Raw genomic sequence first — 22,357 nt, 5'->3', positions numbered from 1 at the left:
CCACAATCGGTAGGGGGTTTGCCAGGTTTTAATATAAGAGTAATGGAAGTGAGGAAATATGAATTTTTGTGATCAGTTATGTCCCCTATCTTAGACCCCAACGGCTCCATGTATATGCTACAAGTACATGTATGTTCCCTCCAGTTCCAGTTATGAAGACGCAAATACATGTGCGTCCACCGTCAACATGTCCTCTTTCAGATCTGCCATGAATGGGTCAGATATTCCATTCCTAAGTATGAAAGGCCACCGACTTTATGTGGTTCACTTTCCCCGTTTTACAGTTCAGGCGAGTAGGCCCTGAATCCTGTCATCAAGTCTTTTCCTGCCTCTTGTCTCTGAAAGCTCCGGCCTGAGCCTGCATCTGTATCCATGAACTTTGTCCTACTCCCTGCGCGGCTAACGGTGCCTGACTTTGGCCTGTCTGCCTGCCAAAAACTGTATTTCACCTTCAAGATTATCTGCCTCCGCTCCTCATCCAATGCATTCCTGTCTAGTAGTTTAGGTAAACATTCTTCCAGCTACCGAGCGAAGGGCCCGGCCTTGCTGTCCTCGTGCAAGTAATTCATACCACCTGTTACTATGGAAGATTTCTGCCCTCGCATCTCATGTAGACATTTAGACGCTTGTACACGCACTAACAGTCAGTATAGACTAGATTTCGCCCGAGAAACCTTTCCTTTTGGATAACATAGTTCTTTAAAACATAGGATGTTAGATATGATTCGGGATTAGGTTGACTTGACCCCCCAGACTTCTGTCTCCACATGTAGAGCTAAATGTCAAGTCCCCTTCACCCCCTAGTTGCACGTCAATCACACGTCATGCGGCTGCGCGCGCATCTCTGCCAAATATTTCTGCTGACATTGCAAGCTTTCTTCATGGATCCACCCATTTGTGACATCATGTATAATGACGTTTTCTAGTTACGCCTAGTTACGCCTATTTCTAGTTACGCATGCATATCTTTACCTATTTTATCAGCTGTTACGCCTCCTGCATCTGTTTCATTGTAATGCCTTTTCTATAAAAATGATTACCTGTCAATAATGTATGCCCTTCACTTCCTGAACCTCCGTGGTGATGGAATATGATGCCTACAATTCGAATTGTATAAGGAATAAAGCCCTTTCAGAACCTCTAATACCACGGATTCTGCCTCTCATTTTACTGAGTTATTCTTAATAGTTTTCCGCATCAAAAATAGTACAGGTAATTAAAATATTTACCACATAAATTGGCGCCCGAACAGGGACACTTTCTCATCTCACGCGCCGGAGGTGCGTTGCAGGCCCGGTCTCCTGCCACAGCTGGACGGACAACAACGCGTACCCGCAGGATTTCCTGTATCTCCCTCCGGCCAAGCGGGGGCGACTGAGGCTGCGATCAACACCCAGACGAGGCGGTGAGAAGTGCGAAGTATCCCGACCAGAGCCTAGCAGAGAGAGCAAGATCCGAGGTATACAGAGGCCCACCAGGTTCCGAAGTTCCGAAGTTCCGCGTCGAGTCCAGTCCGGTCCAGTCCAGTCCAGTTCAGTTCCGAGGCCTTCCGTTCCGAGCTACCCGGTGAGTACCGTTGCCGGGGAGGCGTTTAGACGTGCACATAAGTCGTGCCGGTCAAGACGGGTTTGGGTACACAGATCCGGTCTGCACTGTTTTAGCAGTGTATCTGTACTGTTTAGCAGTATATCCAGTATGTCTCGTATATAATTCAGTATTATCTAGTATTAAGTATTATGCCGGTAACTAGTTTTCTTCTAATCATTACTGTTCGTCAAATTAAATGTTAAATGTTTTAATATGTTTTTGAAGATTGTGGTATGAATGACTGTTCAGTATTGGGTTTATCGTATTAAGTGTGTTTCATATTAAGTAACCAGTTCTCAAAATGCCGCTCTTCTCGAAATTAAGACAGATCAAAACTAGAAAAGGGGTACTCGAAGAAGCTGTTCCCATTCCTCCTAGGGACACTCCAGGGTACTTCATGTATCATAAACATGGCCTAGACGCCGTATTATTTCTTGATTTATGGGTGGACTACACCAAGGAATTACCAGAAAGTCAGAGGTGGCCGGCAGCTGGGACCTGGGATGCGGATTGCATCATGAAAGTAGAAGAAGAATTATGGAAAAAGAAAGCTAGACAATCACAGAAAGATGCCATTGAATTATGGCGTAAAGAATCATATAGACGTACAGAAAAAGCACTCAGACAGGAAGAGAAAAGTAAGGAGAATCCAAATAAAGCCCAAGAAAATATCTTAATTGAGGAAGGTACCCGAGTAAAATCAGAACAAGTAGATAGACAAAGAAACACCCTTATGAATGGTATGTATCCTCTTCTGACCGAGGGGTTACCTAAGGCTACCCCGGAAATACCAAAAGATTTGCCACCTCCATTGTTTCCGATAAAAGTACATCCCAAAGGGCATCCCAAAACCGCAGAAGATGTTTTCCTTTCCTCTTATTTAGATGACGCAGCTCCCGAGTATGTTAACACCGCACCACATAGACCGCTTACCGATGGTACACAACGCCAAGATCATCCGCCTGTACCTCCGCAACAACAAACTCTGACACACATTCCGACATCCACATCTGTTTCTACCGCTTTTCCCGCATCTACGGTTTCTGTCTTACATCCAACAAATCCTTTCACGCCCAGCACCTCAGATGGTGCTACAGGAGGTACGACAGACATTTTTTCTACACCACCCAGAGGAAATAAACTTTCGCTTAGAGAATTAGCACACCAACGTACGCCCAAATTAGCAACTCCCGACATGCTTAAGGAACTTCTAGTAGATTGTGGATATGATCCTGTGCCCGGTAAACGGGACGAAATGCTGCTGTCATCATTACGTATCCGACGAGCTGCAATATATTTAACGAAGCTACCAGGAATGACTACACATTTAGAAAATATATATCACTTTGTCCAGGCAGGGCGAGGTCCTGAAAGTATTAGCAGAGCCATGGAGTACCAGAAAGCAGAGGTACAGGGGCAACTGTTACGTTTCCTTATAAACTGTGTAATCAGAAATCAAGACCGACCTGGGGTAAATCTGGAAGAAATGCAAAAACTTGTCACTTGGGGACAGAATATATCAGAAGGAAGACATGATAGACAGTTATGTATAGTAGCTATGTACCGAAAGATCCGCAAAGAAATAGAACGAATACACGAAGAAAGATTAGAGGTAGACGAGCATGAACTAAACAGAGAGGAGGGGGAAGAATCAGGAATGCCAACAGGACACGTGGACACGATGGCTTATGTAGGTAGAGGAAGATTTTCTAATAATACTAGATGCTTTAATGATTCGGTACGTCCGATACGTCCAGAAAATAATAGAAATTTCCAAACACCTATAATAAATATAAGATCTCCCGAACACTTGTTCCAAGCCGCCGACAACTTACTCCGAGAACGAAGGGGATATCATATACTTGATTCAATGGACGAACAAGAATTAGCTAGATCAGCAGTACTATGGGCTGACAGTCCCGGAAAATACAATGATGATGCACTAGCTCGCACGTTTTTGAACGTTACCCCAGATGAACAGCGTTTAGCTGGTATATACATGATCCAACATCTCCTTATATTATATAAAAGCCAACACTCCGATCCTGGTCCTTTACCTGATATATTGACTGAATTACTCACGAATAAATGGAGAGGTTCAGGTACTGATTTAATTAGAGAAATACTAGAATACAGAAACCAGTATATTCTTTCTGTATGCCCAGAACATGTCTCACTGCCCATCAAGGAAAGAACGACGTATTATATGGATAGACAGAATCCCTTACGTGAAGTGCACCCAATAAAAGGTGATGACAATGAGTTTAAACGTGTATTTGTATACACACCCATATCTAAAATGGAACTATTAGAAGTGAAGAAAGTGGTACCCAGTCATGACAAAGATCCAGCGGGTTTCCACCGTGAGATTAAAGACATGTTACTCATGGGAGAATATACCTACCCCGACATTATGAAAATATTGAAAGTATTAATGCCTGCTGGCATTTACGAAAAACTCAAGGAAAAAGATTGGGAGGTGGGAGACCAAAAGATAGATTGGACAGCATTAGAAGCAGAAGAGAAGGCCCGAGCCCCAGGTTCAGGGCTTGGGGACAAGACTAAAGTGTTACCAGGTTTACTAGTACAGGTACTGCCACGTTTATTAAGTACGAAAAAGGAAGACTGGGGTGCAATCTCAGCCTGTAAACAAAAGCAAGATGAAGACACTAGTGATTTCTATTCTCGATTCGAAAAATGTTTTGGTATAAATAGTGGCCTAAAAGCAAGTAGCGAATCATATCCACATCTGTTTGTGACAAAATTAGTTGAAAATTCCCTGCCCCAAGTTAAGAATAGAGTATTGAAATTCGAGAGTACCTGGCAAGGTAACACCCCGTCACAAATGTTACAGATGTTACAATATCACCACAATAGAATTAGAGAGGAACAAGACCATGAACAAAGACGCATGAAAGACACAAAAATGAAAATGCTTGTTGCCCAGTCAGTTCCAGTTGACGGTCATAAAAAGGGTATGACACAGTCCAGTGATTCAGCAGGTTCTGTGAAAGGGACATGCAACTATTGTAAGCAGCCAGGTCATTATATACACGATTGTCCAGTCTTAAAACACAATATCGCCACAGGTATAACAAAGGAAAGACCACGGCCACCTAGACAGGATCAGAACCAACAAGGAGTCCCTCAGCATGCACAGTCCATGCCAGCTCCACAACAGTCCATGCCAGCTCCCCCAGCGCAGCCTATTGCTACCGCACAAACAACGACACGACAAATGTACCAGTATGCACAATATGACTATCCTGACTATCAACGATACGCATGAAACAGCCTAGAGAGGGAAGTTGGCTTACCCCTTATCGAGGTCCCTGTAGATCAAGAGGGACCTTATGTACACAGTGAACTATTAGGCCAAGATAGAAAATTTTTACTTGATACAGGGGCAAGCAGAACAACAATACGACGCAGTGAAGTTCCAGGGGCACCCCTCTCAGGCTCACAGAATATTTCCCTTGGTTTTTCAGGAAAACCTATCATTAATGAAGTATCACAACCCCTTCCACTTACGATTGGTCTGTGGAAATGTGGATTTTCCTGATCAGTTGTGTCCCCTATCTTGGACCCCAACGATTCTATGTGCATGTCACAAGTACATGTATGTTCCCTCCAGTTCCAGTTTCCAAGACGCAAACATATGTGTGTCTACCGTCGACATGTTCCCTGTCAGATCCGCCATCAATGGGCTGGATATTCAATTCCTAAGTATGAAAAGCCACCGACTTTATATGGCTAAGGTACTCCATTTTTACAGTTCAGGCAAGTAGGCCCGATTCTTTCCTCAAAGCCTTTCCCTGCTCTCTGTCTCTGACAGTTTCAGCTTGAGCTCGCATCTGTATCCATGAACTTTGTCCTACTCCCTGTGCAGCTAACGGTGCCTGCCTCGGCCAGTTTTCGCCTGCCTGCCAAGAAGCTGTATTTCACCTTCGAATTATCTATTTTGCTCTTCAGCCGATGCATTCCTGTCTAGTGATTTAGGTAAACATTTCCTTTAGCTCACAAGCAAAGGACTCAGCCTTTCCGTCCTCCTGCAAGTGATTCATAGCCCTGTTGCCATGGAAAGTTTTCTGCCCCTCGCTTCTCATATAGACACTTAGACGCTTGTACACGCACATACAGTTAGTATAGAATAGATTCTGTCCGAGAGTCCTTCCTTGTGGATAACATAGTTCTCTAAACATAGGATGTTAGATATGATTTGGGATTAGGTTGACATGACCCCCTAGACTTCTCGTCTCCACATGTAGAGCTAAATGTCAAGTCCCCTTCACCCCCTAGTTGCACGTCAATCACACGTCATGCTGCTGCGCACGCATCCATGTTAAGTATTATCGTATAGATCCACCTATGTAAGATAATGAGAGCCAATCATGTTTCTTTTTGCTCCTTATTACGCCTAGTTTCAATTACGTATCACTATGTTAATTTATCTTATCAATTGTTACGCCTTTTTGCACTTGTTTCATTGTAAATGTATGACCTATAAAAGTTACTTCTTGTCAATAAAGTATTGTACTTCACTTCCTGAACCCTCGTGGTGACGGAACCTGAAGGCCGCGACTCGAGTCGGCCATTTTGGATGGAATAAAGCCCATTTAGAAACCTCTTATACCACGGATTCTGCCTCTTGTTATTCTGAGCTATTTTACTTTATTTTAAAGATTCCGTATGAAATTCAGTTTCGGTAAAAAGAATATTTACCACATAATGGCGCCCGAACAGGGACACTTTCTCATCTCACGCGCCGGCGGTGCGTTGCAGGCCCGGTCTCCTGCCACAGCTGGACGGACCATAAACGCGTACCAGCAGGATTTCCTGTAAGCTCCCTCCGGTCAAGCGGGGGCGACTGAGGCTGCGATCAACCCAGACGAGGCGGTGAGAAGTGCGAAGTATCCCGACCAGAGCCTAGCTGAGAGAGCAAGATCCGAGGTATACAGAAGCCCACCAGGTTTTTCGAAATCCCGATGTCCAGAGGGTCCGCTATCCGCAGTCATCGAGTCCTGTCCATTCTCTGAGGCCTTCCGTTTCAAGGAGCTACTCGGTGAGTACCATCGCCGAGGAGGCGTGTTGACGCGCACATAGGTTGTGCCGGTCAAGACGGATTTGGGTACACAAATCCGGTCTGCACTGTTTAGCAGTGTATATGTACTGTTTAGCAGTATATCAAGTATTCCGAAGTATTTAGTTATTGTCAAGAATTCAGCGTGGTGATTAGTTAGGCAGACTGTCATCATTGTCGGTTATTGTTAAAATGTTTAATGTTCAATGTTTAAAGTGTTCAAATGTCTTGCATATTGTGGTATGAATGATTGTTCTTTGTTCGCTGTTCATTATTGTGTTTTTTCGTATTAAGTGATTCCAAGAGTAAGTATCAGATCAGTTGTCAATATGCCGCTCTTCTCGAAGTTAAGACAGATTACTACCAGAAAAGGGGTGCTTGAAGAAGCAGTTCCTATTCCTCCTAGGGACACTCCAGGGCATTTTATGTACCACAAGCATGGCTTAGATGCCATATTGTTTCTTGATCTATGGGTAGATTATACCAAGGGATTGCCGGAAAGTCAAAGGTGGCCCGCAGCGGGAACCTGGGATGCAGAGTGCATCATGAAAGTGGAGGAAGAGTTATGGAAAAGAAAGGTCAGACAGTCACAGAAAGACGCTGTTGAGTTATGGCGTAAAGAATCTCATAGACGTACAGAAAAAGCACGTAGACAAGAAGAGAGGAGTAAAGAAAGTTCAAATAAAGTTCAAGAAAATCTATTAATTGAGGAAGGTATCCGAGTGAAGTCAGAACAAGTAAATAGACAAAGAAATGCTCTTATGAATGGTATGTATCCCCTTCTAGCCGAAGGACTACCAAAGGCTGTTCCAGGGATGCCAAAAGACTTGCCACCCCCGTTATTTCCAATTAAGGTACATCAAAAAGGGAATCCCAGAACCGCAGAAGATGTTTTTCTTTCCTCATATCTAGACGACACAGCTCCCGAGTATGCTAACGCCACACTACATAGACCGTCTGGCGGAGGGGTTCAACGTCAGGATCAGGTATCCGACCCCGTGCAACAGCAAGTCCCGATACAAGCTTCGGCAAGCACATCTGTCCCCGCAGTCGATTCTACAGTGGTATCGACACCCATAGTTGCTGTGTCACGTTCAACGAACCCATTCACACCCGACGCCCCAGATGGGGCCACGGGAGGTGCTAGCAATACCTTTACACCACCCAGAATAAATAAACTTGTCTTTCAAGAATCAGCGCATTCACGTACACCTAAATTCGTAAGTGAACGTACGCTTAAGGAACTCCTTGTAAATTGTAGATATGACCCGGTGGTTGGTAAAGAGGACGAAATGGTCCTGGCATCATTACGCATCAGGCGAGCCGCAGAGTATTTAGCAAGGTTACCAGGAATGACTACGCATCTAGATAACATATACCATTTTGTTCAAACAGGACGAGATCCAGGATGTATTAACAGAGCTATGGAATTCCAGAAAGTAGAGATACAGGGGGAACTGTTACGTTTCCTCATAAACTGTGTGATCAGAAATCAAGACCGTCCGGGGGTAGACCCGAATGCAATGCTTATTCTTACAAGATGGAGCCAGAATATATCAGAAGGGAGACACGATAAGCAAAATTGTATAATAGCCATGTGCCGAAAAATCCGTAGAGAAATAGAGCGTATTCATGAAGAAAGATTGGGAACAGACGAGTTCGAGCAAGATGAAGTGTCCGAATCAGGGAATTCCGCAAGACAGTCAGAGACCATAGCCTATGTAGGCAGAGGAAGATCCTGTGATAATGCTGGATGTTTTTCTGATCCCATACACTCTGTATGCCCAAATAATAGCAGAACGTATCCGACGCCTGTAATAAATCTGAAGTCTCCTGAACATTTGTTTCAAGCCGCAGATAAAATACTACGAGAACGAAGGGGTTACCACCTCCTCGATTCCATGGATGAGCAAGAATTAGCCAGATCAGCTGTTCACTGGATTGACAGTCCTGAAAAATACGGTGATGAGACCGTAGCACACACCTTTTTTAATCTCAGTGCAGATGAACAACGTTTAGCTGGAATCTATATGATTCAGCAACTCCTTATATTATATAAGAGCCAACATGCTGACCCTGGTCCTTTACCTGATATATTAACGGAACTACTCACGAACAGATGGAGAGGTTCTAGTAACAAGCTAATTAAAGAGATATTAGTGTCACGTAAACAGTATGTCCTTTTTGTAAATGCGGATTCTCTCTCGCTGCCCCACAGAGAAAGAACGCCGTACTATATGGATAGACAAAATCCTTTACGAGAAGTGCACCCAATAAAAGGCGAAGACAATGAGTTTCACCGTGTATTTGTTTACACACCCATATCAAAAATGGAATTATTAGAAATGAAGAAAGTAGTACCTAGTCATGACAAAGACCCAGCGGGTTTCCACCGAGAAATTAAAGACATGTTACTAATGGGAGAGTACACCTTTCCTGATATTATGACGATATTAAAGGTGCTTTTGCCTGCTGGCATCTATGAAAAACTGAAAGAAAAAGAGTGGGAAGTGGGAGACCAAAAGATAGACTGGACAGCATTAGCAGAGGAAGAAAGGGCCCGAACTGCAGGTTCAGGGCTCGGGGATAAAGTTAAACTGTTACCAGGTTTACTAGTACAGGTACTGCCACGTCTATTAACTACAAAAAAGGAAGATTGGGGTGCAATCACAGCCTGCAAACAAAAGCAAGATGAAGACACAAGCGATTATTATGCTCGATTTGAAAAATGTTTTGGTATAAACAGTGGTATAAAAGCAAGTAGTGACTCATATCCACATTTATTTGTGACAAAATTAGTGGAAAATGCATTGCCTCCAGTGAAGAATAGAATATTGAAATTCGAGAGTACCTGGCAAAGTAACACTCCGTCACAAATGCTACAAATGTTACAGTATCATCACAATAGAATTAGGGATGAACAAGAACACGAGCATAGACGCATGAAGGATACAAAAATGAAAATGCTAGTTTCTCAGACAGTACCAGCAGAGGGTCACAAAAAGGGTGTGACACATTCTGGTGATTCTGCAGCTCCTGTAAAAGGAACCTGCAATTACTGTAAGCAACTAGGCCATTATGTACACGATTGTCCAGTCCTGAAACGTAATATAGCTACAGGTATTGCAAAAGAGAGACCACGATTAGTTAGACAAGATCAGAATGAACAAGGAGCTATGCAGCATGGACAGTCCATGCCAGTTCAGCAACAGTCCATGCCAGTTCAGCAACAGTCCATGCCAGCCTCACAGCAGCCCATACAGTTTGTGCCAGCTGCACCACCGTTGCCTGCTACTGCCACACAAACCACAACACGACAAATGTATCAGACTGCACAATATGAATATCCTGAGTATCAGCGTTACGCATGAACAAGCCTAGAGAGGGAAGTTGACTTACCGCTCATCGAGATTCCTGTAGATCAAGAAGGACCGTATGTACATAGTGAATTATTAGGTCAAGATAGAAAATTCTTACTCGATACAGGGGCAAGTCGAACAACTATAAAACGTAGTGAAGTTCCAGGGGCACCCCTCTCAGGCTCTCAAAATGTTTCCCTTGGTTTTTCAGGAAAACCTATTGTTAATGAAGTATCACAGCCTCTCCCACTTACGATAGGACCTTTGACACGAACTACAGATTTATTGCTTACTAAATCATGCCCAGAAAATCTGTTAGGAATTAAAACTCTGAAAGCACTAGGAGCCATAATATGTTGTTCTCCGGAAGGAGTAAGGTTGTTTCTACGTGATTTTAAAGGTCACTATGTGTCTAGGGACATGGATCCCCGACTACAGACTTTACCAGTACATCTATGGGCACAAGGCCCTACGGATGTTGGCTGCATGAACATTACACCATACCGAGTCACATTGAAAGCAGGAGTGGTACTACCACGAATGCGACAATACAAGTTACCACATGATGCTGTAGTGGCTTTGCTGAAAATCATTGATGAGCTAATTGCCCAGGGAGTAGTTGTAGAAACAGACTCCAATGTATGTAATTCACCGATAATTCCGATTCTTAAACGAACTGATCCTACTGCCCCACCAGTATACCGATTGGTTATTGATTTGCGTGAACTAAACAAGTGCATTGTACCACAATTTCCTGTGGTCCCTGATATATCATCATTATTGACAGCAATTGATTCCGAAGCAACATTCTTTACTGTAATTGATCTCAAGAATGCCTTTTTCAGCGTCCCAATAGATCCGGAAAGCCAATATTTGTTCGGATTCAGTTTAAATGGGCGCAGCTTTAAATTCTCACGCGCTCCCCAAGGATTCACAGAAAGCCCCAGCATCTACAGCCAAGCACTGAAACGAGAACTTGACAGTATCCACATGCCAGTCAATACTGCACTGCTTCAATATGTCGATGATCTGCTGATCACCGCGAGAAGCGAACCTGAATGTGAAAAGGCTTCTCTGACAGTTTTACATTTTCTAGCCGACAAGGGGCACAAGGTGTCTCCTTCTAAGCTGCAATTCTGTGTCCAGCGAGTTATTTATCTTGGTCACTCGCTGTCCAAGGAGGGAAGGCAGCTTACACCCGACCGCATTCAGTTAATTGCTAACATGTCAATACCCCAGACACAAAAGGAAGTGCGGGCTTTTATAGGCCTCACTTCATATTGTAGGCAGTGGATCCCTCAGTACGCATTTCTAGCAAAACCACTCATTCAGTTAACCACACAGGAGGCAGCCACATCGACTGTTCTCCCTTGGACTCAGGAACATACACAAGCTTTTGAAAGCCTAAAGGAAGCTTTATGTCAAGCACCTGTTTTAGCAACACCATGTTATAGCAAACATTTTACACTTTTTGTTACAGAACGTGAAGGTACTGCCTTGTCAGTACTCACTCAGGATCAAGCAGGATCACGCAAGCCATGTGCTTATTTTTCCAGTACATTAGATCCCGTAGCTCAGGCTTTGCCTGCATGCCTGAAATCAGTGGCGGCGACAACTTTAGCAATCAGACAAAGCGATGCCATAGTATTAGGACATCCATTGACAGTACAAGTACCACATGCAGTAGAGGTTCTTGTGAACCGAACACAAACACAACACTTGACCATAGCAAGACTTACCGGTTATGAACTGACATTGTTTCAACCACACATAGAGATCCGACGGTGTAATACATTGAATCCTGCTACACTATTACCTGTAATTGGAACAGACCCACTAGCTCATGATTGTGTTGAAATCATTGAAATAAAGACGAAACCTAGACAAGACTTGACAGACGTTCCATTGTTAGATCCAGACCTGACGTTGTATGTAGACGGATCGTGCATGAGAACAAGTACAGGAGATTTAGTGGCCGCGTATGCAGTCACAACAGACACTGAAGTTATTGAGACAAATTGTATAGATACTTTGTCAGCCCAAGCAGCAGAACTTATTGCTCTAACACAAGCCTGTATTCAAGCCACAAATAAGAAAGTTAATGTATACACTGACTCACGTTATGCATTCGGAGTTGTACACGACTTCGGCGTACTGTGGCGAGAGAGAGGTTATTTAACCTCCCATGGTGCCCACATTCAGCACGGACCCCTCATTCATGCCTTGTTAGACGCAATACATCTACCCACTGCTATATCGATTATGAAATGTAAAGCACACACGAAGGTTACTGATATCATTTCTCAAGGCAATGATTTAGCTGACAGAACAGCTAAACAGACTGCTCAGAATCGCACATTAGACATGACAAAGCCAATAGTTCAGACACCAACACAGTGTATGACAATTAAGGATCCCGCACTTGACGTAATTGACATACAGACACATGCTACTGCAGAAGAATTAAAGAAATGGACTGAACTAGGAGGGATCCAGACAGATCAGGGATGGATGACGAAGGAGAAATCTGTATGGTTTCTTCCTGACTCTATGGTCCAAGCCATTATAGCTACAATTCACAGCCCGGCGCATTTAGGAGAAAAAGCTATGCTAGATAGCATTCAACACATTTGGTTCAATAAACATTTACGAGCAGCAGCTAAACAAAAGGTCCGTACCTGTATGATATGTTGTCAGTTCAACCCGGGAAAAAGTGTTCCCGTAGAACAGGGTGGATTCCAGACTCCTGATCATCCTTTTGAAGTGCTCCAAATGGATTATATCCAGATGGAGGGAAGGCAGCTTACACCCGACCGCATTCAGTTAATTGCTAACATGTCAATACCCCAGACACAAAAGGAAGTGCGGGCTTTTATAGGCCTCACTTCATATTGTAGGCAGTGGATCCCTCAGTACGCATTTCTAGCAAAACCACTCATTCAGTTAACCACACAGGAGGCAGCCACATCGACTGTTCTCCCTTGGACTCAGGAACATACACAAGCTTTTGAAAGCCTAAAGGAAGCTTTATGTCAAGCACCTGTTTTAGCAACACCATGTTATAGCAAACATTTTACACTTTTTGTTACAGAACGTGAAGGTACTGCCTTGTCAGTACTCACTCAGGATCAAGCAGGATCACGCAAGCCATGTGCTTATTTTTCCAGTACATTAGATCCCGTAGCTCAGGCTTTGCCTGCATGCCTGAAATCAGTGGCGGCGACAACTTTAGCAATCAGACAAAGCGATGCCATAGTATTAGGACATCCATTGACAGTACAAGTACCACATGCAGTAGAGGTTCTTGTGAACCGAACACAAACACAACACTTGACCATAGCAAGACTTACCGGTTATGAACTGACATTGTTTCAACCACACATAGAGATCCGACGGTGTAATACATTGAATCCTGCTACACTATTACCTGTAATTGGAACAGACCCACTAGCTCATGATTGTGTTGAAATCATTGAAATAAAGACGAAACCTAGACAAGACTTGACAGACGTTCCATTGTTAGATCCAGACCTGACGTTGTATGTAGACGGATCGTGCATGAGAACAAGTACAGGAGATTTAGTGGCCGCGTATGCAGTCACAACAGACACTGAAGTTATTGAGACAAATTGTATAGATACTTTGTCAGCCCAAGCAGCAGAACTTATTGCTCTAACACAAGCCTGTATTCAAGCCACAAATAAGAAAGTTAATGTATACACTGACTCACGTTATGCATTCGGAGTTGTACACGACTTCGGCGTACTGTGGCGAGAGAGAGGTTATTTAACCTCCCATGGTGCCCACATTCAGCACGGACCCCTCATTCATGCCTTGTTAGACGCAATACATCTACCCACTGCTATATCGATTATGAAATGTAAAGCACACACGAAGGTTACTGATATCATTTCTCAAGGCAATGATTTAGCTGACAGAACAGCTAAACAGACTGCTCAGAATCGCACATTAGACATGACAAAGCCAATAGTTCAGACACCAACACAGTGTATGACAATTAAGGATCCCGCACTTGACGTAATTGACATACAGACACATGCTACTGCAGAAGAATTAAAGAAATGGACTGAACTAGGAGGGATCCAGACAGATCAGGGATGGATGACGAAGGAGAAATCTGTATGGTTTCTTCCTGACTCTATGGTCCAAGCCATTATAGCTACAATTCACAGCCCGGCGCATTTAGGAGAAAAAGCTATGCTAGATAGCATTCAACACATTTGGTTCAATAAACATTTACGAGCAGCAGCTAAACAAAAGGTCCGTACCTGTATGATATGTTGTCAGTTCAACCCGGGAAAAAGTGTTCCCGTAGAACAGGGTGGATTCCAGACTCCTGATCATCCTTTTGAAGTGCTCCAAATGGATTATATCCAGATGGAACGATGTCGAGGATTCAAATATGTTCTTGTAGTTGTCTGCGCTCTCTCCCGATGGACTGAGGCGTACCCAGTATCAGATTACACGGCCCCGACTACTGCCAAACAGTTAGTTCGAGAATTCTTCCCACGGTACGGGCTACCACGTGTTGTATATTCAGATAACGGCCAGCCTTTCTCATCCGAATTAATGAAACATGTCTCACTTTTGTTGGGATATCAGTGGAAATTCCACTGTGTCCGACACCCCGAGGCAGCAGGTCTCGTGGAACGACATAATCAAATTTTGAAAATCAGATTGTCTAAAATATGTAAGGAGAAAGGTGTTGACTGGATAGTAGCCTTACCAGTTGCACTATTTTACATAAGAATGGTAGCACACTCTCGAACAGGGCTATCCCCGTATGAGGTGATCTTCGGAAGGCCACCAAATATGTGGGGGACGCCTGTACCACGTAAAATAACTGATGTTAATTGTAATATGCTGACAGATTACCTGGCTTCCTTGATGTCTGCACTACAATCTTGTCGTTCACAGGTAGCTGCAGCTTTTCCTGACAACACTGAGGTGAAACCCCATGACGTTGCTCCGGGGGATCTGGTGTTTGTGAGGAATTTCGATCGGAAAACCCAATTGGAGCCCAGGTGGAAAACACCGAAGCTAGTCCTGCTGACCACAAGAACAGCCGTGAAAGTGGAGGGCCGCAAAGGATGGATACATTCCAGCCACGTTAAGAAATTTCATGGACTATCCTCGGATATAGACACTGTGCCCTGCACTCCCTCACAGACTGATTCAAAACTTCCCTTTGTTGAAAGAAATGACTCTCAGAACTATAAATTAAAACTTAGGCCCAAACAGTCGAGCAATTTGATTGTTTAAGTCCTCTCCAAGGTGAAGCGGTTGAATTGTCTCTGACATGTATCCCTTGGACCTGAGTAGAGAAAATACCAGAGAAATGTTGAAACGACAGGCGTATTGTAAATCACTGCGTAGCTACTGTGTGAGGACATTATTAATTCTGTTTTTATTGAGTGTTTTAATAATCATTACGAGTGTGATTTTGCACATATATCATCCTATTTCTAGACATGTTTATAATATTACTGCTGAACATTCTTTTAGTGACCTACCGCCACATGAATTATCTTATAGACTTGCGCTGCGCAATAACACCTTCATTAGTATGTTACATCATTCCCATCAGACTAGTAATGCCACCAATTGTTGGGTGTGTGGCCGACTCCCTCCCTATCAGAATAACAAAGGAGTTCTGCCTTTCTTTCCACATCCGTTCACACACAATGGCTCCTGTGGAGCATGGTTTAGTTTACTAAATTCCATAGACCCAGACACAGCAGTTTATCAACAACATTGGATATGGGGAAATCTGAATCTAGTTTTATTCAAAGTCTGTCACCCTAATAAGGAGGGTCACCCCAGTAGAACAGGAACTGATTTAGAAAATGAAGTGTATAAATTAGGTAATTTTACGCCTAATCTCATGATTTTGAACGTCAAATCCGAAGTTGAATTAATTCTGCCCACTATGTCAGTATTTCTAGTTAAGGGTGAATTATGTGTGAGAAAAGTTGGTTCCATACACATGGGCCATAGCAAATGCGTTACTACAGTAGAATATAGTGATCAAGGGAAATCTTCATTTAGAGCTTCTCGCCATTCTTACTTTATATGTGGTCAGACGGCATATATGCGTCTGCCTCTAGATTGGGATGGTACCTGTTACATAGCATTCCTTTTGCCACCTGTTTTCCTAGCTCCCCCTGATTATTATCGAAATGTTCATTTAGTACACAAAAGAGAGCGTAGAGATCTCCCAGTTGTCGATTATACTGAGACGGCATGGGACAAGTATGTAGATTTCAATAAAGGTATCTTTCCCTATATAGGTACAATATCAAATAGTAAGCTGATACGCAGACTCACCAAGACTCTTGAAGCTGTAGTAAACGAGACTATAGCCGCCCTAGGCAATCTGACAGAGGAACAATCAGTGATGAGAATTGTTGTTCTCCAGAATCGTCTTGTCCTTGACGTCATCCTGGCCGATAGGGGCGGAGCTTGCAGGGTCATCGGATCCAGCTGCTGCATATTCATACCAGAAAATTCGCCATCTGTATATAAAGCTATAACACGCCTTCATAAGATTGTAAGCCAGATACACGAGAATCCAGGCACTTGGACGTGGTCCGGGTGGTTTTGGAGTGTGATATCAGCCTGGGGATGGAGAGTTCTATCCTTCCTAGGTATTGGCCTTCTTATGCTCTTCAGTTGTTGTTTATGCCTGCAATGTGGACCAGCGATTTGTGGTCTGTGTGCCACATCATGCATTCCATATCAAAGTTCTCGTTCAAAATGCCGGAAAAGGAAGGAAGAAGAAATGATGCTCCATGAGCAAATCGATGGAATGATGAAGATTGATATCTCTTGAAGGGCAAGTAGGGGACAAGGAGGGAATGTGGAAATGTGGATTTTCCTGATCAGTTGTGTCCCCTATCTTGGACCCCAACGATTCTATGTGCATGTCACAAGTACATGTATGTTCCCTCCAGTTCCAGTTTCCAAGACGCAAACATATGTGTGTCTACCGTCGACATGTTCCCTGTCAGATCCGCCATCAATGGGCTGGATATTCAATTCCTAAGTATGAAAAGCCACCGACTTTATATGGCTAAGGTACTCCATTTTTACAGTTCAGGCAAGTAGGCCCGATTCTTTCCTCAAAGCCTTTCCCTGCTCTCTGTCTCTGACAGTTTCAGCTTGAGCTCGCATCTGTATCCATGAACTTTGTCCTACTCCCTGTGCAGCTAACGGTGCCTGCCTCGGCCAGTTTTCGCCTGCCTGCCAAGAAGCTGTATTTCACCTTCGAATTATCTATTTTGCTCTTCAGCCGATGCATTCCTGTCTAGTGATTTAGGTAAACATTTCCTTTAGCTCACAAGCAAAGGACTCAGCCTTTCCGTCCTCCTGCAAGTGATTCATAGCCCTGTTGCCATGGAAAGTTTTCTGCCCCTCGCTTCTCATATAGACACTTAGACGCTTGTACACGCACATACAGTTAGTATAGAATAGATTCTGTCCGAGAGTCCTTCCTTGTGGATAACATAGTTCTCTAAACATAGGATGTTAGATATGATTTGGGATTAGGTTGACATGACCCCCTAGACTTCTCGTCTCCACATGTAGAGCTAAATGTCAAGTCCCCTTCACCCCCTAGTTGCACGTCAATCACACGTCATGCTGCTGCGCACGCATCCATGTTAAGTATTATCGTATAGATCCACCTATGTAAGATAATGAGAGCCAATCATGTTTCTTTTTGCTCCTTATTACGCCTAGTTTCAATTACGTATCACTATGTTAATTTATCTTATCAATTGTTACGCCTTTTTGCACTTGTTTCATTGTAAATGTATGACCTATAAAAGTTACTTCTTGTCAATAAAGTATTGTACTTCACTTCCTGAACCCTCGTGGTGACGGAACCTGAAGGCCGCGACTCGAGTCGGCCATTTTGGATGGAATAAAGCCCATTTAGAAACCTCTTATACCACGGATTCTGCCTCTTGTTATTCTGAGCTATTTTACTTTATTTTAAAGATTCCGTATGAAATTCAGTTTCGGTAAAAAGAATATTTACCACAGGTCCCTTGACACGAACTACAGATTTATTGCTTACTAAATCATGTCCAGAAAACCTGTTAGGTATAAAAACATTGAAAGCTCTAGGAGCTATAATATGTTGTTCTCCGGAAGGAGTAAGATTATTTTTACGTGATTTCAAAGGACACTATGTGTCCCGAGACATGGATCACCGACTGCAGAATTTACCTACACACTTATGGGCACAAGGCCCCACTGATGTTGGTTGCATGAACATTACACCATATCGAGTCACACTTAAAACAGGAGTAGTATTACCACGAATACGACAATACAAGTTACCTCCAGATGCTGTGGTGGCTTTACTGCAAATCATTGACGAACTTATTTCCCAAGGAGTGGTTGTGGAAACCAACTCCAATGTATGTAATTCCCCGATAATTCCGATTCTTAAACGAACTGATCCAAAAGCCCCGCCAGTATATCGAGTAGTTATTGATCTGCGCGAATTAAATAAATGCATTGTACCACAATACCCCGTGGTCCCAGACATCTCTTCATTACTGACAGCCATTGACTCCAAAGCAACGTTCTTTACTGTAATTGATCTCAAGAATGCCTTTTTCAGCGTCCCGATAGATCCGGAAAGCCAATACTTGTTCGGATTCAGTTTGAATGGACGAAGTTTTAAATTCACACGCGCACCTCAAGGATTCACAGAAAGCCCCAGCATCTATAGCCAAGCACTAAAAAGAGAACTTGACAGTATCCACATGCCAGTTAACACAGCCTTGCTTCAATATGTCGATGATCTGCTGATCACCGCTCGAAGTGAACCTGAATGTGAAAAAGCATCACTGACGGTTTTACAATTTCTGGCCAAAAAGGGGCACAAGGTGTCCCCTTCTAAGCTGCAATTCTGTGTCCAGCAAGTTGTTTATCTAGGGCACTCGCTGTCCAAGGAAGGAAGACAGCTTACACCTGAGCGCATCCAGTTAATTGCTAACATGCCAATACCCAAGACACAAAAGGAGGTGCGGGCTTTTATAGGCCTCACTTCATACTGTAGACAGTGGATCCCTCAATATGCACTTCTAGCAAAACCACTCATTCAGTTGACAACTCGGGAGGCAGCCACACCGACTGTTCTTCCTTGGACTCAGGAGCATATACAAGCCTTTGAAAGCTTAAAGAAAGCTTTATGTCAAGCACCAGTTTTAGCAACACCATGTTACAATAAACATTTTCCACTCTTTGTTACGGAACGCGAAGGTACTGCCTTGTCAGTACTCACACAGGAACAAGCAGGATCACACAAACCGTGTGCTTACTTTTCTAGCACATTAGATCCCGTAGCTCAAGCTCTTCCTGCGTGCCTGAAATCAGTGGCAGCGACAGCTTTAGCAATCAGACAAAGCGATTCTATAGTATTAGGACATCAATTGACAGTACAAGTACCACACGCAGTAGAGGTTCTCTTGAACCGAACACAAACACAACACTTGACTATAGCAAGATTGACGGGTTATGAATTAACATTGTTTCAGCCACACATAGAAATCAGACGTTGTAGTACATTAAATCCTGCCACACTTTTGCCAGTAAACGGAACAGACCCACTAGCACATGATTGTAGTGAAGTTATTACTATCATGACGAAACCCAGACAAGACTTGACAGATGTCCCATTGTCAGATCCAGACCTGACGTTGTATGTAGACGGTTCATGCATGAGAACAAGTACAGGAGAGTTAGTGGCCGCTTATGCAGTCACAACAGAAACTGAAGTTATTGAAACAAATTGTATTAACACTTTGTCAGCTCAAGCAGCAGAGCTCATCGCTTTGACACAAGCCTGTATTCAAGCCACAAATAAGAAAGTTAACATATACACAGATTCACGTTATGCATTTGGAGTCGTCCATGACTTCGGCGTGCTGTGGCGAGAGAGAGGTTATTTAACTTCTCACGGTGCCCACATTCAGCACGGATCCCTCATTCATGCTCTATTAGACGCAATTCACCTACCCACCGCAATATCGATTATGAAATGCAAAGCTCATACGAAAATTACCGATATCATTTCTCAGGGTAATGACCTAGCTGACAGAACAGCTAAACAGACTGCTCAAACTCACACAACTGACGTGACAAAGACGATAGTTCCGACATCAGCACATTGCATGACAGTTAAGGATCCCGCTCTTGATGTAATTGACATGCAGACACATGCTACACCAGATGAAATAAAGAAATGGACTGAATTAGGAGGGATCCAAACGGATCAAGGATGGATGACGAAGGGAAAATCTATATGGTTTCTCCCCGATTCAATGGTTCAAGTCATCATTAACACAATACATAGTCCAGCGCACCTAGGAGAAAAAGCTATGCTAGACAGCATTCAACACATTTGGTTCAACAAACACTTGCGAGCAGCAGCTAAACAAAAAGTCCGCACCTGTATGATATGTTGTCAGTTTAATCCAGGTAAAGGCATTCCCGTAGAACAGGGTGGATTTCAGCCTCCTGATCACCCTTTTGAAGTCCTCCAGATGGATTATATCCAGATGGAACGTTGTCGAGGATTCAAATATGTCCTCGTAGTGGTATGCGCTCTTTCCCGTTGGACAGAGGCGTATCCCGTCTCAGATTACACTGCCCCGACTACTGCCAAACAGTTAGTTCGAGAATTCTTCCCACGATATGGTTTGCCACGTGTTGTATACTCAGATAACGGCCAGCCGTTCTCATCAGAATTAATGAAACACGTTTCACTCTTATTAGGCTATCAATGGAAATTTCACTGTGTCCGACATCCCGAGGCAGCAGGTCTCGTGGAACGCCATAATCAAACTCTGAAAATTAGACTGTCCAAAATATGTAGAGACAAAGGTGTCGATTGGATAGTAGCCTTACCAGTTGCACTCTTTTACATGAGAATGGTAGCACATTCTCGAACAGGGCTATCCCCGTATGAGGTGATCTTCGGTAGACCACCAAATATGTGGGGGACGCCTATACCTCGTAAAATAACTGATGTTGATTGTAATATGCTGACAGATTACCTGGCTTCCTTGATGTCTGCACTACAATCTTGTCGTTCACAGGTAGCTGCAGCCTTTCCCGATAACACCGAGGTAAAACCCCATGACGTAGTTCCCGGGGACCTGGTGCTGGTACGAAATTTTGACCGGAAGACTCAGCTGGATCCTAGGTGGAAATCGCCGCAACTCGTGCTGCTAACGACAAGGACAGCCGTGAAGATCGAAGGTCGTAAAGGGTGGTTACATTCGAGTCATATCAAGAAATTTCATGGACTACCATCTGATGTAAACGTTACGCCTTGCGTTTCTTCACCGATTGATTCAAAGCCCTCCTTGATCGAACCGCCGGATAAAGAACTTTATAAACTGAAATTAAGGTCTAGCAAGTCAGACAATTTGATTGTTTAAGTCCTCTCTAAGGTGAAGCGGTTGAATTTGTCCCTGACATGTATCCTCTAGACCTGAATAGAGAAAGAAATCGGAAGATGCAGTTGAAAAAGCATGCGTATTGTAAATCACTGCGTAGTCATTGCACAGTAACGTTATTAATTTTGTTTTTCTTAAGTCTTCTGATCATCGTCGCCAGTATACTGTTGCACACATACTACCCTATTTTTCAACGTGCTTATAATGTTACTGCTGAACATTCTTTTAGCGAATTACCCCCGCATGAGTTGTCCTATAGATTTGCGCTGCGCAATAACACTTTCATTAGTATGTTACATCATTCCCATCAGACCAGCAATGTTACCAATTGTTGGATATGTGGCCGACTTCCTCCCTATCAGAATTATAAGGGAGTTCTGCCTCTCTTTCCGTATCCGTTCACACATAATGGCTCCTGTGGAGCATGGTTTAGTTTAATTAATTCCTTAGATTCAAACTCGGTAGTTTATCAAGACAATTGGGTATGGGGAAACCTGAACCTAGTTTTACTCAAAGTCTGCTACCCTAACAAGGAGGGACTTCCCAAAAGAACAGGAACTGATCTAGAAAATGAAGTATATGGATTAGGTAATTTTACACTTAACCTCATGATCCTGAACGTTGAATCCGAAGCTACACCAATCTTGCCCGCCATGTCAGTATTCCCAGTAAAAGGGGAATTATGTGTAAGAAAGAATGGTTCCATACACATGGGCCATAGTAAATGCACCACTGTAATAAAATTCAGTGATCAAGGCAAGTCCACATTTAGAGCTTCTCGTCATTCCTACTTTATATGTGGCCAGACCGCATATACACGCTTACCTCTAGAT

The sequence above is a fragment of the Triturus cristatus genome, chromosome 6 (genome assembly GCF_964204655.1).
Source record: "Triturus cristatus chromosome 6, aTriCri1.1, whole genome shotgun sequence".
In the NCBI taxonomy this organism is placed as follows: Eukaryota; Metazoa; Chordata; class Amphibia; order Caudata; family Salamandridae; genus Triturus; species Triturus cristatus.
This window is presented reverse-complemented; position numbering follows the sequence as displayed.